The 13,581-nt window shown below is 28.5% G+C and overlaps 1 protein-coding gene across 1 annotated transcript in view; it reads left to right on the forward strand.

Moving 5' to 3' along the window:
* The first annotated feature begins 3,566 nt into the window (after window positions 1–3,566).
* Window positions 3,567–13,581, forward strand: part of Sema2a (Semaphorin 2a) — a 515,286-nt gene continuing 505,271 nt past the window's right edge. The window contains exon 1 of the mRNA XM_085949066.1: window positions 3,567–4,223. The gene's annotated coding sequence lies outside the window, so the exon portion shown is untranslated. The remainder of the gene's footprint in view (window positions 4,224–13,581) is intronic.

Raw genomic sequence — 13,581 nt, forward strand, 5'->3', positions numbered from 1 at the left:
GTACATAGACTTGTGACATGCTTGTGACAGACAGAGCAAACTTTGTTAACCAATGAAATAATACACTTTTGACTTAATATACTTTGGCTTTGTGATGCACAAAAACCATTTTAAATACACGATTGCATTTTAGAAGACTATCTCTATGGCAGCTGGCAAGAATGTTTTGGGTGATGATCACCTTCCATCTCGCTTTCGCGCCCTTGAAATCGCCCAAAGTGCCACCTGTCTCTGTCTAAAATGCCCGGCGGTCCCTTACTTCGAAACTATTAAAATCAGTACTATTAAATATGAATGGTATTTTATTGGACTATTTTTCTTTTAATAATTAATATTGAATTAAGCAAAAGACCATATTAATTAACCATATACTAACGTTTGATCTTAACTTAAAATCAAAGTGAGGTACATACCTACATGCGGTGAAAATGACAATTCTGCCATTCTTGGTACCTAGTATTGACCTGTGTGTCCCCCTGATAACTATATTATAAATCGGGAGCATCAGTTGTTTGTTCTTCCAAGATGCAGAACTAACCTGCCATCGTTAATGTGAATTGGGAGGGCAATAACTCAACTTCAACCAAGTTCAACCAAATAACTTCGGATATTAATACATTAACATATTTCTCCTGCATGAGGATGACTGTAGGTTTTTGTTTTTACACTTTTCTACTGTTTAATAACTTAGGTATAGGTAATAGGTATTGATCTATTTCTTTTTATATAATATTTATTTTGTTTCTAAATGTCATGTTGTGAACGTCTTATATTAATAATTTATATTGTTAACTATATGTTAAAAAAAATGAATTTGAATCATTTTTTTACCATGTGCGATCCTTAGATCATATGGGCCTTCACATAGTGAAAGTTATGTTAAGGCGAATTCTTCACTGAGCCTTTTTTAAAGAGGCACCTAGCGGAAAAATACGAAGCTTGCAATTTGAGACATTTTTTTGATAATTTACAATTTCAACTGTATTAATTAATAAATATGTATCTGAAAACATTAAAAATAAAAATATTTTTTATTTTAAGTCAAAGACAAACTTACAATTGTAAAAAATGTAATAAAATGTGAATTTGTTCTATCGGTCCGCACCCTATTATTACATATATTTTATGGTCATATTTATTATTAAAATTTAGTTTATTAAGTTTTCTAAGCATCACCTAAGCGATTTTTGACAAATTCATAGTTTTAATATTTTTTATATCTATTTTAAAAAACATCGATTTTTATAAAAAATATAAATGTATATAACTTGAAATCCTTTTTATTTATATTAATATAAATATTTTATTTATATTTATATAAATATTTTATTTATATTTATAAAAATAATTGATTTGATATAAATAAAAAGGATTTCAAGTTATACACACTTATATTTTTTATAAAAATCGATGTTTTTTAAAATAGATATAAAAAATATTAAAACTATGAATTTGTCAAAAATCGCTTAGGTGATGCTTAGAAAACTTAATAAACTAAATTTTAATAATAAATATGACCATAAAATATATGTAATAATAGGGTGCGGACCGATAGAACAAATTCACATTTTATTACATTTTTTACAATTGTAAGTTTGTCTTTGACTTAAAATAAAAAATATTTTTATTTTTAATGTTTTCAGATACATATTTATTCATTAATACAGTTGAAATTGTAAATAATCAAAAAAATGTCTCAAATTGCAAGCTTCGTATTTTTCCGCTAGGTGCCTCTTTAAAAAAGGCTCAGTGAAGACTTCGCCTTAATTGATTTTTTTATTACGAGAAATGGCTGTTAGCCACATATTTAAACTATAAGGTCTATACTTTGAGTCTAAAACACATTAAATAACAACATGTGAATTTTCTAGACCCGGGATTCGACCCCTGCACCTACAACATTATAAGCATGGCGCGTAACCGCTCGGCCATCGTGAACACTAAATAATATAAATGTAATATAAACTAGAGACCTACAATACATAAAATTGACATATTTACATATTATGTAAGTACTATCATTATTTCAATAAAATGGATTAACTAAATGGAAGTGCTAAGAACCTAAAATTACCGTAAAATTTAACGGAATAATTATCACAATTCGACTAGAAACCACATATAAAATATTGTAGGTACCATAATAAATTAATAGTATGATATGAATTATCATTTTTATGACAAATACTATATTATATTTAGTGACGCCATTTATTTATTTAAAAAGTCAAATTTAGCAAAAAACAAATTATTAATTCAAGACGTTCACAAAAAGACACTTAGAATACAAGTAATACATGCATTTCAACTTAGTAGAGAAAAAACAAAGCACAAAATAATTTTATAGCAAAACAACAATAATTCAAGAAAAATATAAAATAAAATTTTAAAAGCAAAATACATATTTTTTTTCCAACGATGTCCGATCCTAATAGGATCATATGGGTCTCCACAGAGTAGAGGTTTGTATTAATAGATTTTGTTTTTTACGAGAAATGGATGTCAGCCACTTGCTCAACCTATTAGGTCCATAACCTGACTCACACACAAATTGAAAAACAATATGTGTACTTGCCAGACCCAGGATTCGAACCTGGGACCCACTGCATTGACCAGCCGTACAGCCCTCGCTATTGGTGCCTGGTGAACCTGACATGATGATACACGATTTAATTTACCTACTTGTATAGGTTACGTTTATGCTTCTCATAGCATCCCTTATAACGATTCTGAGGGGATCGGGGCGATCTTTGCTTTGTTGTATACTACCAGAAATATTTTGGTGAAGCTGCACTCGTACTTATCACGCCACGAATCTAAAAATTCTCCCAGTTATTGTATACTTACATATTTTACCACATGTACATTTTAAAATTTATATTATCTGCTGGCATGTAATTGTTATGTTTGGGATTTTAATTAAATGCATTCATGCATGTCTCATTATCGTATAAACAACATTTTTTTTCACCTATTCAAATTAACATTTCAAAATATAGTTTTTAATACAATTACGAATTTTAGTACTTAATTAATATAATGTGAATCAGAGTAAAAGCCAATACAGATTAATAAAAATATCTATTATAATAATATTCCCTACATTTTTATAAAACGCCGGAAATAAAAATCGCTATTAGAAAATCTTTACTTTCATTTAAATTTAATTTACTTCAGAAAGCACTGCCATTTTTTAAACCATCAACCCCAATTACAAGTATCCCCTTAAATGTACGGCTGACATAACTATATCTGTTTCTACTAACCGCCTCTCTGTCTGTCCCATTGTTTCACAGACGTGTTGATATACTCATTCGACAGCTCCTTCTCTCTCGTTCGCAGCTTCTAATGGTATGTTTGCATAACGCGCTCTCTTTCTCGCACGCGTTTTGGGGGGTAATGTTCTCGAGACTTGTATACTGATACTACAAACATACATACTATTCTGTATACTACGAATGAAATACGTATATGAAAAGCTTTACTTGTGTATGTGCACACAGCCGTGAAAAGCGTGGCTCCGCTCCATGCTTAAAAACTTTATCCAGTAGAAATGTAGAAGAATCAGTCGCATCCCGGCTTTTGAGCGGGGTGGAACGTGTATTTGTCGGTAACGGAATATCATTACGAATAATAATATGTACACGAAGTGTATTTCATTTTTTTTTTTCGAATATCGTCTGAAAGTGTTTAAAACCGTATTCGAATGAATAAACTTCCAAGCTTTATATTATTCGAATTTCGAATCGTTGATAACAATATCGTGTGTTACGTTTTGAATTACGAACATAAAATTCGAAGCTTTTGGAAATGGAATATCGTTTGTAAACAAATAGTGTTGTGCCGCTTGATGTTTCAAATTTGAAAATTTTAAATGAATATACAGTGATATTTTGAATTAAAAACAGACTGATATATTTCCAAGTCAATTGTATTGAATAAATTGACGTTTTTTGTTGTTTTATGACATGTTTTTGTATTGAAATGAAGTGACAACGTGGGTGTCCCTTGACAAGAGTTTTGTGTTGCATCCTCCACCAGTGGAGCGAACTGTCGCGCTGTGAGAGGTATTTTTGGCCTAGGAATAAAAATATGCCGTGATTGTATTTTGTTTATACGGCGTGCCTATCAACTGACTGGGATTTATTATTTTTGACAATAAGCAAACCCACACTCAGTTGGACAAAACCCTATCCCAAAGTTTGATAAGGTGGATTTCAAAAGTAAGCATGGTTTATTAATATTATAAATTTTATGTAAATATGTAGGTATAAATTAAATCAAAAATAATGGTCATTTGATATCTTGATAACGTTAGAAAAAATATTTTTGTAACTTGTCACTTGTCACAAAAAATGGTTAGCAGTCAGGATAGGTAAATGAACTTTTGACGCAATAATTAGACAATAAACACGTCCTTCAATATAAAAAACAGCTGTGTAATTGTAGGTAAGTATATTCAATTAGTTGAATAAATGAAAACATCCAAAAAAACAACTTTCTAAACCAAATTTTCAAAATACTCGTATATTATAATCCATCTAATAGTATTATGATGTTACTTACATCTTTAATATTTACTTATCGATTTAAGATAGGTACTTTCCTTTACTGACGTATTATAAGGTTTTCATTTTATAAAGTACCTAGCTGAAAGTCTATCTGTAGCCAAAAAAGAGAAGGATTTTAATCATGGGTACAGACGTTTTTATTTCGTTAACATCACAACACACTAATGCCAGTGGTCAGTACGGTAGTAGTGAAACAATCACAAAAATCATACAGGCTTTGTTAAAATACAACATTTAGAATGTTTTTACTCGTTGCTTTTATTTATCCAATAACTAGGTAGGTGTATTGTGTATTTATATCAGGATATTGAGCGAATGGCTAACAAAAAAAATCATTGTAAATAGACGACTGTTAGTAATATAATATCTATACCCTATCTACTATATACACACTTCGGAGCTCTATATAAATAAGCAGTATTATAGGGAAGATAGCGATTTATCTTTTTAATCTTAAAGATACTTAACAATATTTATACCTAGTTCCTTTTAATTTTTTTTAAGTAACTACGTAGGTAGGTAATGTAGGGTATTAATAAAAACTGACTAGGTACTAACTTAAATGCGTAATAATTATATTTACTTAGCTTTTACAGAAAACGAGCTTTCAAAGCTCAGTATAAATATATGTACCTACATACGTATTCAAGGTAGGTATATAAACATACAAACAAACATACTAAACTAATTAAATTCATGCAATCCAATTTAAGTACCTATACAATCCATACCTATACCTACATAATACAACCAAAACTGCCAACGATAATAAATTCTAATATCATTCATTAGATATTATCATTATTTTTAGAAGAAACTTTCTCATTTAAAATTAATATTTATTTACTTAATATTAAAAATACATATCATAGGTATTTTACCTCTAGTCTGTAAATGACAAAATAATTAATAAAAAACTATGGATTTTCATTTTAACGCATGCATTTTTATTACATTTAAATGTTATCTAAAATAATTAGTCGTAATTATTTCTGCTAAGTATGTACCTGACCAGTGGCGAAGGGCGGAGGTAGGCTGTTAAGATCCCCTTTAAATAGAGCATATTAAACTTTGTTAGTCATACGTATTCGTTTTTATTGAACTAAGAGTACAATTTACAGATGGTATTGGTAAGTTTTTAAATATCAATTAAACCCTGACTAACCGAACCATAATAGTTTTGATATATTTTGGGCGATACGACAAAATTGTGCACTCTTTTTAATTCATACTTATTTGTTTTCGTTTGATTAAAAATACATAGTACACATGTTGTTGCTTTATTTTTTTAAATTCATTAAGCCCTGCCTGAACCAAACTATAATATATAAAAATATTATTCCATCTATGAAATATTCAAAGTTATATAATATGATTTAATTGCATAATTTTAGATATTTTATAGATGAACGAGTATTTTTTGACTATTATCTATTTTGGCTTGGTTTTTGCAAGGTTTAATTAAATTTTAAAAACTAACCAACACCATCTGTAAATTGTAGTCTTATTTCAATGAAAACAAATACGTATGACCAACAAAGTTTAGTGTGCACTATTTATGGTGGATCTTAACAGCATACCACCACCCTTCGCCAGTGATACCTACATAAGTACTTGAAACGTTTATTTCATTAATATGATTTTCTTCGCGTGCAATACAAAATTTATGTACCTTATGTAATTACAAATAATTTATTTTTGTATTCCGGTTGAGAACTTTTATGTACCAACACGATTCAACAAACCAGTTTATAATAACTTAACTGCCAGAACACAAGGGAGAACAGGTCTTATAATATTAATACTTATAAAAGGTATTAACATAATATTATTTTAGCTTTAAAACATGAGAATTATAATCGATAGGTAACTTCTTTCATGTATGCACATCAGAAAAAAATATAACTACCCCATTTAATAACAACTGCATTTTCTGAATTTATATTGACTTAGGTGTTTTAACTTGTTTATTTATAACTCTGAATAATTGATTGATAATCTAAAATATAAAATAGGTACTTACTACTTACGAACTATAATAGCAAAACCTATTTTTTTTATTTACAGCGTATGCATATTATATAAAAGTTGGAAGTATGTACTTAGGTAAGTAAGTAATACGTATAAATAGTATTATGTACGTGAATTAATCAGATAAAATATTTTTATTAAAGGACCCATGTGCCTTACCTTAAGGTCAAAATTTATGAATGTTGGTCTTCTTTAGGAGCAAAGTCTGAACAGTTTGTGTGTATTTTCTATGACAGATCTTTATGTTATTGGTCTTTTTCATTTTAAAAATCAACATTTAATGATTACATACAATGTATAAATATCTACCATCTCTAAATGTTTTCATTTTAAAATTGAGAATAAAGCCATCTTTAGGTATGTACATGAATTTTCCGTGGTTATTCCCTAATTCAAATTATTCTTTTCTATACGCGTCCAATACATAAGCATTTACCTAATTTAGTTGATATCTATATCATATTGCACTATATTAGGTATACAGAAAAATATGAACTACTAATTATTGGTGTTTGAAATTGGCTCGTAATTTTTAACACTTTACTTTGTGTATTAATTTGCCATGATATAGGTAATACTTAAGCGTGTTATGATAATAATTCCATTCATTCCCATTGAATAAATTTCTAAAGATATATTATCATACCATTGACTTAACCCACCGAACTCAGTGTGTGATAGTAACTTTACAAATCTGTACTTTTATTCATAGAACTGATTTGGGCATAAATATACATATATAATTACATATAAATCTACACTATCTACCTATAATTCTATACGGTAGATTTTTTCTATTTTTACTATCATCCTGATGTTACCTGTTTAATTGTACCTGCAGGTGATTGACTTATCTTAATTACTTACAGAGGAATGAACATAAAAAACCCACAGTTTTGGTAGAATAAAAAACCTTTTAATTTCATCGGTATGTAATATAAAAGCAGAACATCATGATTGAAATCTTGGAGTTATTAATACATTCGAAAAAACAGTAGTTTCGTATATTGCTTTAAAATCTGACAATATTAGACTTAGGTATTCTAATTCAAAAATAAGTAGTTACTTTGAACCTACTATGATCTTTATTTCATTTATTATTATTTATTAGGTATAGGTATGAAAGTTATTATATTACTTAGATAGATACTATTTATGTATTAAAAACACGAAACAGATACCTATACGTTATTATATTTATATAACAACAGTTTACGTTTTCTACTAAGTATATAGGTAATAGCTTTAACATACCATTTCTCTACAACATGGAAATTTAAATCTATTCATATGATTTTTTTATATTGATATATTCTTTAACCCTTTACAATCGTGTCAGCGATGTCAAAATTTAACACCTCGGTAAAATTAAAAACAAAACAAAGTCGTTGAATGGTGGTGAACATGTAAATTACACCAGATTTCCTTTTGATACGAATCTCATTCAATTCAGGACTACACCGGTCTGGTTTTTTTTTTATATTTTAATCCTTGCGTTCATTGTGAGTTCAAATTAATATTGTTTTTTTTTTATATTTCGGATATTCAAAATCTGTATTCAAACCTTTTGCATACATTATAAATAATACTAAATATATCACTGAGGCCAAATATATATTATTAAATTTATGAAATTATTCTTCATTTAATACTTTTTATTATATTTTGTAGTTATTGTATTAAAACCAATGACAATTATTATCGAATACCTATTAACAATATTAAAATCAAGTAAGTATAGGTACAAACCTACTATATTATTATCATCAATATACTAACATAGAAAAAAATAATCCATTGTAATTTATCAATGGGTTCACACTAGGCTTCAACTACATATTATTATAGCACTGGCGAAGGGTGGAGGTAGGCTGTTAAGATCCGCCATAAATAGTGCACATTAAACTTTGTTAGTTAGGTAAACGTATGTGTTTTTATTGAACTAAGACTACAATAATAATTTACAGATGGTTTTGGTTAGTTTTTAAAATTTAAATAAACCCTGCCTAACATCAAACCATAATAGTTTTGGTATATTTTGAGCGATACGATAAATTTGTGCATACCTTTTCATTCATACCCATATACTTAATGTTTTCATTGGATTAATAATATATAATACTTACACATAGTTGGTTCATTTTTTTTTTTAATTTATTAAACCCTGCCTAAACCAAACTATAATTGACAAAAATATTATTAAATCTACAAAATATCCAAAGTTATCTATGATTTAACTGTATTATTTAAGATATTTTATAGATAAACGAATATTTTTTCATTCTTTAAGCTTGGATTAGGCGGGGCTTAATTAAATTTTTAATAAGTACTAACCAAAACCATCTTTAAATTGTAGTCTTATTTCAATGAAAACAAATATGTATGGCTTACAAAGTTTAGTATCCACTATTTATGGCGGAGCCTTACAGCATACCACCCTTCGCCACTGATTTATAGATATAAGGATATACTTAACAAAAAAATAACAAAATTTAAAATCCTGATAGGTCCTTTGACCTCTAATAATATTTTTGATATACTTACCTATATTAAAATAAATGTGATAAAAACAGAAAGCTATCTATCGAAAACAAACAACTTTCCAACCTTATCATCTTATTGACAAAAAAACGTGAGTTATTTGTTTTATGACTGCAGACTATTGGTCACTATTCATTATTATGATACTTTCACTTTACTTTTATATAAAAAAAATCATCAGTGAATCAAAAATAATAATATTGTAAAAGAGATTACTTTAAATACATTATGTACCTATTTGTTTTCATAAAATTGTTTGTTATAATATTTTTACATTCTATACAATAAATGAAAATACAAAATTTTGAAAAAAATCAGAAACATTCGTATTAGAAAAAGATGGAACAAGTGGATTTCGAACTCACATCTTTTACTGTCAGAGTGAGTTTTCGCATCCGTTACGATATGGCTCTGAGTGAATTAATTTAAATTCTTAAAATTAAAATGAAAAAGTAATGCAATTAAATTTACACTATTCGAAGGAATATGTTAAAATTGAACCATATCAAAAAACAGCACCTAAATTTGAATTATATACATCAAATATATACTAGACAAAATCTTAAAATCTCGAAACGAATCCACTCGATTACCGACAATCCGTTTTACCAATTGAGCCATGCGCATCCTATTTCATTACGACGAAGATAACCATATTGAAGCGATAAACAAATGTATAATAAATAAAGAATGTTACATTCTTAAATCTTGTCAATTATTCGTATTATAAATAAATAGTTAATTAATAAATTAAGTACATGTTGATATTCAATTAGGTATATAAAGCAAACTGCTCTTTGCATTATTTAATAATTAAATAATAAATATTTATAATATTAATACTATCGACCGAAGGCACCTACTTGTTGGAATTGGAATTTAAATTCTAAATTTAATTTAATTCGATTGTGTATAATATACGCTTATCGAGCGCTTTATTATTAGCTATTAGCGCGTATTCATAAATTGTCTGTTATATTTTTTATTGTGATCCTTGACTTAATAGATAGGTGATAAAGTTTTTACCTACTTTATTTTATCCTTATATAAATAAGAGTTAACTGTATTCGTTGTCAGTGTGTATTTGCCTTTGGTGAGTTCCGAAATACGAAACCAGGGTCGCAAAAAACGACTCAAATGGAATAGTACAAAACATAAACAAGTTGACGAAATTGTTAATTCAATTGAAAAAAATCATTTTAATTACTTATAAAATTAATACTGATATTGTAATCTGAAAGAACAGCTTCAAATAGAATCCACAACTAGTTTTTTCGTGTGTCGTTTTTCTTGTTGTAATTATTTCTGAACTGATGTTTTTGGATTACATACATTATTATTCATGACAATATTCTATGTCATTTATAATTCTTCGCGACATAATCTTATTATATTATTAATGTCCAGTGTGTTATAATTGTACGTGCCGTGTATCATTTCATATTCATTTTTTTAGATTTTTTTTAATAAGTTCAATTTATCATTTTACCACCGGAGCTAGTCCACTTCCCACGCTTTTGGATCCGCTGATAATTGAACCATTATTGTTTTTATTGACGAATTAATTATACGTATCCAATCTCCATCGATTGAGATATTCAGCAATTAATATCGACCTGCTGCCGATTAAGTAAAAACGTGCATGGGCGTTAATGCGTCAACAGAAAAAATGGTTGGTTATTATAATAGTAGATACCTACATAATATTTAAATTCGAATAGGTACAATATAAAATAAAATATTATATCACAGTATTTATGTACTCTTAAATAGTTATGTATTTATTCGTATATACAAATTAGCGGTACGGTGTAATGTATTGAATTAGATAAATCAAATTAAGACTGGTTTGGTGTGTTTATTAATCACTTCAGATAAGATTGTCAAGTTCTTACCGAAAAATTAATGGTGTTGATCCTTCTTGTGTTCATTAATTATTTTTTGTCTTCAAATTGAATTTTGTCAGTATTAGATTTTGCCTTAGCACTGTTTACCGTGAGCTGTCTCACAGAAAGAGACTGCCCTGCGCATCTATTCTATACACAAGACTGCTTTCAGCTGCTTCATATGGTAGAAAAGTATCTAAGTATTGGCACTTATTGTAATAATAACAATAAGTTAGTTATAATTGTTACAATAAGCGCTATGCTTTAAGACGATACATCAGTGAAACGGCAAATAATTTTCAACTATAGGTGCGACAAAATTTCGGTCTGGCTGGCAATCAGAGAGCAAAAGTCGAGCTGTGAACACGTCAATTTGTTTTGTGATGGCGACGGGGGTATTAATTCTTAAATCGTGTAAAGATGACTAAAAAACGTTACCCATTTACTTGAAAAAGAAAACATGTCAATAAATATATTATTATTGCTACTTTTCATTTCAGTATTCTATATTTTTTGTTTGTTGCAAAATAGCAAAAAAATCATTTGTTGACAATTGCCTTATTTGTCCTAGTAATTCTGTTCGGAAAAATTCGTTAAAAGTAATATTTACTACTCACTATTATTGGTTACTAAGTGGGTCCTAGCAACTAAATTATTAATATATACGTGCGTTACTATGGAAATCAATATGAAATGTCAAAATGACATTTCTGTATTCTATATTTAATTGTCAAGTTTATATGATTCAACAGAAAATTTAAAAACGTGGTATATAAAAAGTTCTTTTTATCTTGTAATTATTTATATTCGATTTAGGTACGTCAAAATGCAATTTAAAATATTATTCTTAATGCCGGGTCCACACTGGCAACATGTCGCGCGACAACCTCGTTAAATTTTACGATAATTATCATATTACTTATCGTAAAATTTAACGAGGTTATCGCGCGACATGTTGTCAGTGTGGACCCGGCATAAGAATGTAAGCTTTAAATAATCGCCTAGTATGAAGTCGCCACGGCTAAACATTCAAGTTGAATGATTCAACTCATGTTTTATATTTACATTGTAAAATAATATCATAATTTACAGTAATTATTGGCATTCACAGCACCTTTCTTATCCAACCCACGGTTTCACTGCATGAAGTCTTGTTGATACCCGACACTAGTTATAATAATACACTGATGATTATAAATCAAACTTCATTGGACTATACAACATATTTTATTACTTACATACATACATTTTTATCAAAGGAACTTGTTTTTTTTGTACTTTGAGTCAAGGTGTTAAATTATTTTTCATATGCCCACCGAAGCGTGCAAGACTATTCTTTATCAAAATAACAAAATGTTTTGTTAACGATAAAAATATCGCTTCGCATAATTCAATACAGAACCAACTAAAAATCAAAACCTGCTAAATGTATTAGTTTTTTAATGTTACAATACTTTCAATACAAGTTGTTTTTATTTATATATTCTGTTTAGGGATTGCAATACCAGTATTAATACCGGTATTCGTGAAATATATGGAAAAAAATAGAAGTATCCACCAATAAATAAATATACACATAAAAATCTCTTTAAAATATAGAGTTTAATAATATTATGTAAACCGTTAAATAAGTAAAGGTATGATAATATGGTAGAGGTGCTTTAAAATACGTATTAATTGAACCATTGGCACTTCCTTCTTCGAATGATCTTTCAATAAATTTTATTATAAAGTGTTAGGTTAGGTTAGGTGTCAGTGTAAAAGAAATTAGGCACAGAAAAGTCCATTATACTTTTTAATTAATATTCAATCATGAATTAATATTTGCCACTTGGGCTGAGGTTACTAATTATTATAAAAACAAATATTATTTTACCGCGATTTTAAATTCATTTAAAAATTCACATTCCTGTGAGCGACTGTCGAAAATATTTAGATAAATTTTAAATTAGGGATGTACCTAGGCCAGGGTATTTTTTTTAGAAATTAGAAAATACAAATTTTCTTTTCTGTGACCTAGGTACTTACCTATAATACAAAAATGTATTTTGCAAATCTGCACGTGTCATTGCTGGTCAAGGATGTCAAAAGACAATGGATGTAATCCAGACAGCGCGAAACCCGACAAAAAATTACAGTCGTGTTAAAACTTTTATGTCGATGAATATATTTTGTTTCCACTTTCAATACCTAATATAACGGTATTGTAAACCGGTATTTCGGTTTAAAAAAATACTGGAAACCGGTTTTAAAATACCGGTATTGCAATCCCTAATTCTGTGACATAAGAAAATTATAAATAAGCCCATTTCCAAAGATTTAGCGTTTACTTGGTGGTAAGTAGTGATTATTTACGCTGAATTGGTGGTAACACTATTTTTTTTATCGACTATGTCCGATCCTAATAGGATCATATTATGGGCCTCCACAGAGTAGAGGTTTGTATTAACAGATTTTGTTTTTTACGAGAAATGGATGTCAGCCACTTGCTTGACCTATTAATTAGGTCCATACTCTGACTCACACACAAATTAAAAAACAATATGTGTACG

The sequence above is a fragment of the Rhyacophila brunnea genome, unplaced genomic scaffold (genome assembly GCF_057557595.1).
Source record: "Rhyacophila brunnea isolate RB1 unplaced genomic scaffold, BYU_Rbru_1.0 scaffold_21, whole genome shotgun sequence".
Lineage (NCBI taxonomy): Eukaryota > Metazoa > Arthropoda > Insecta > Trichoptera > Rhyacophilidae > Rhyacophila > Rhyacophila brunnea.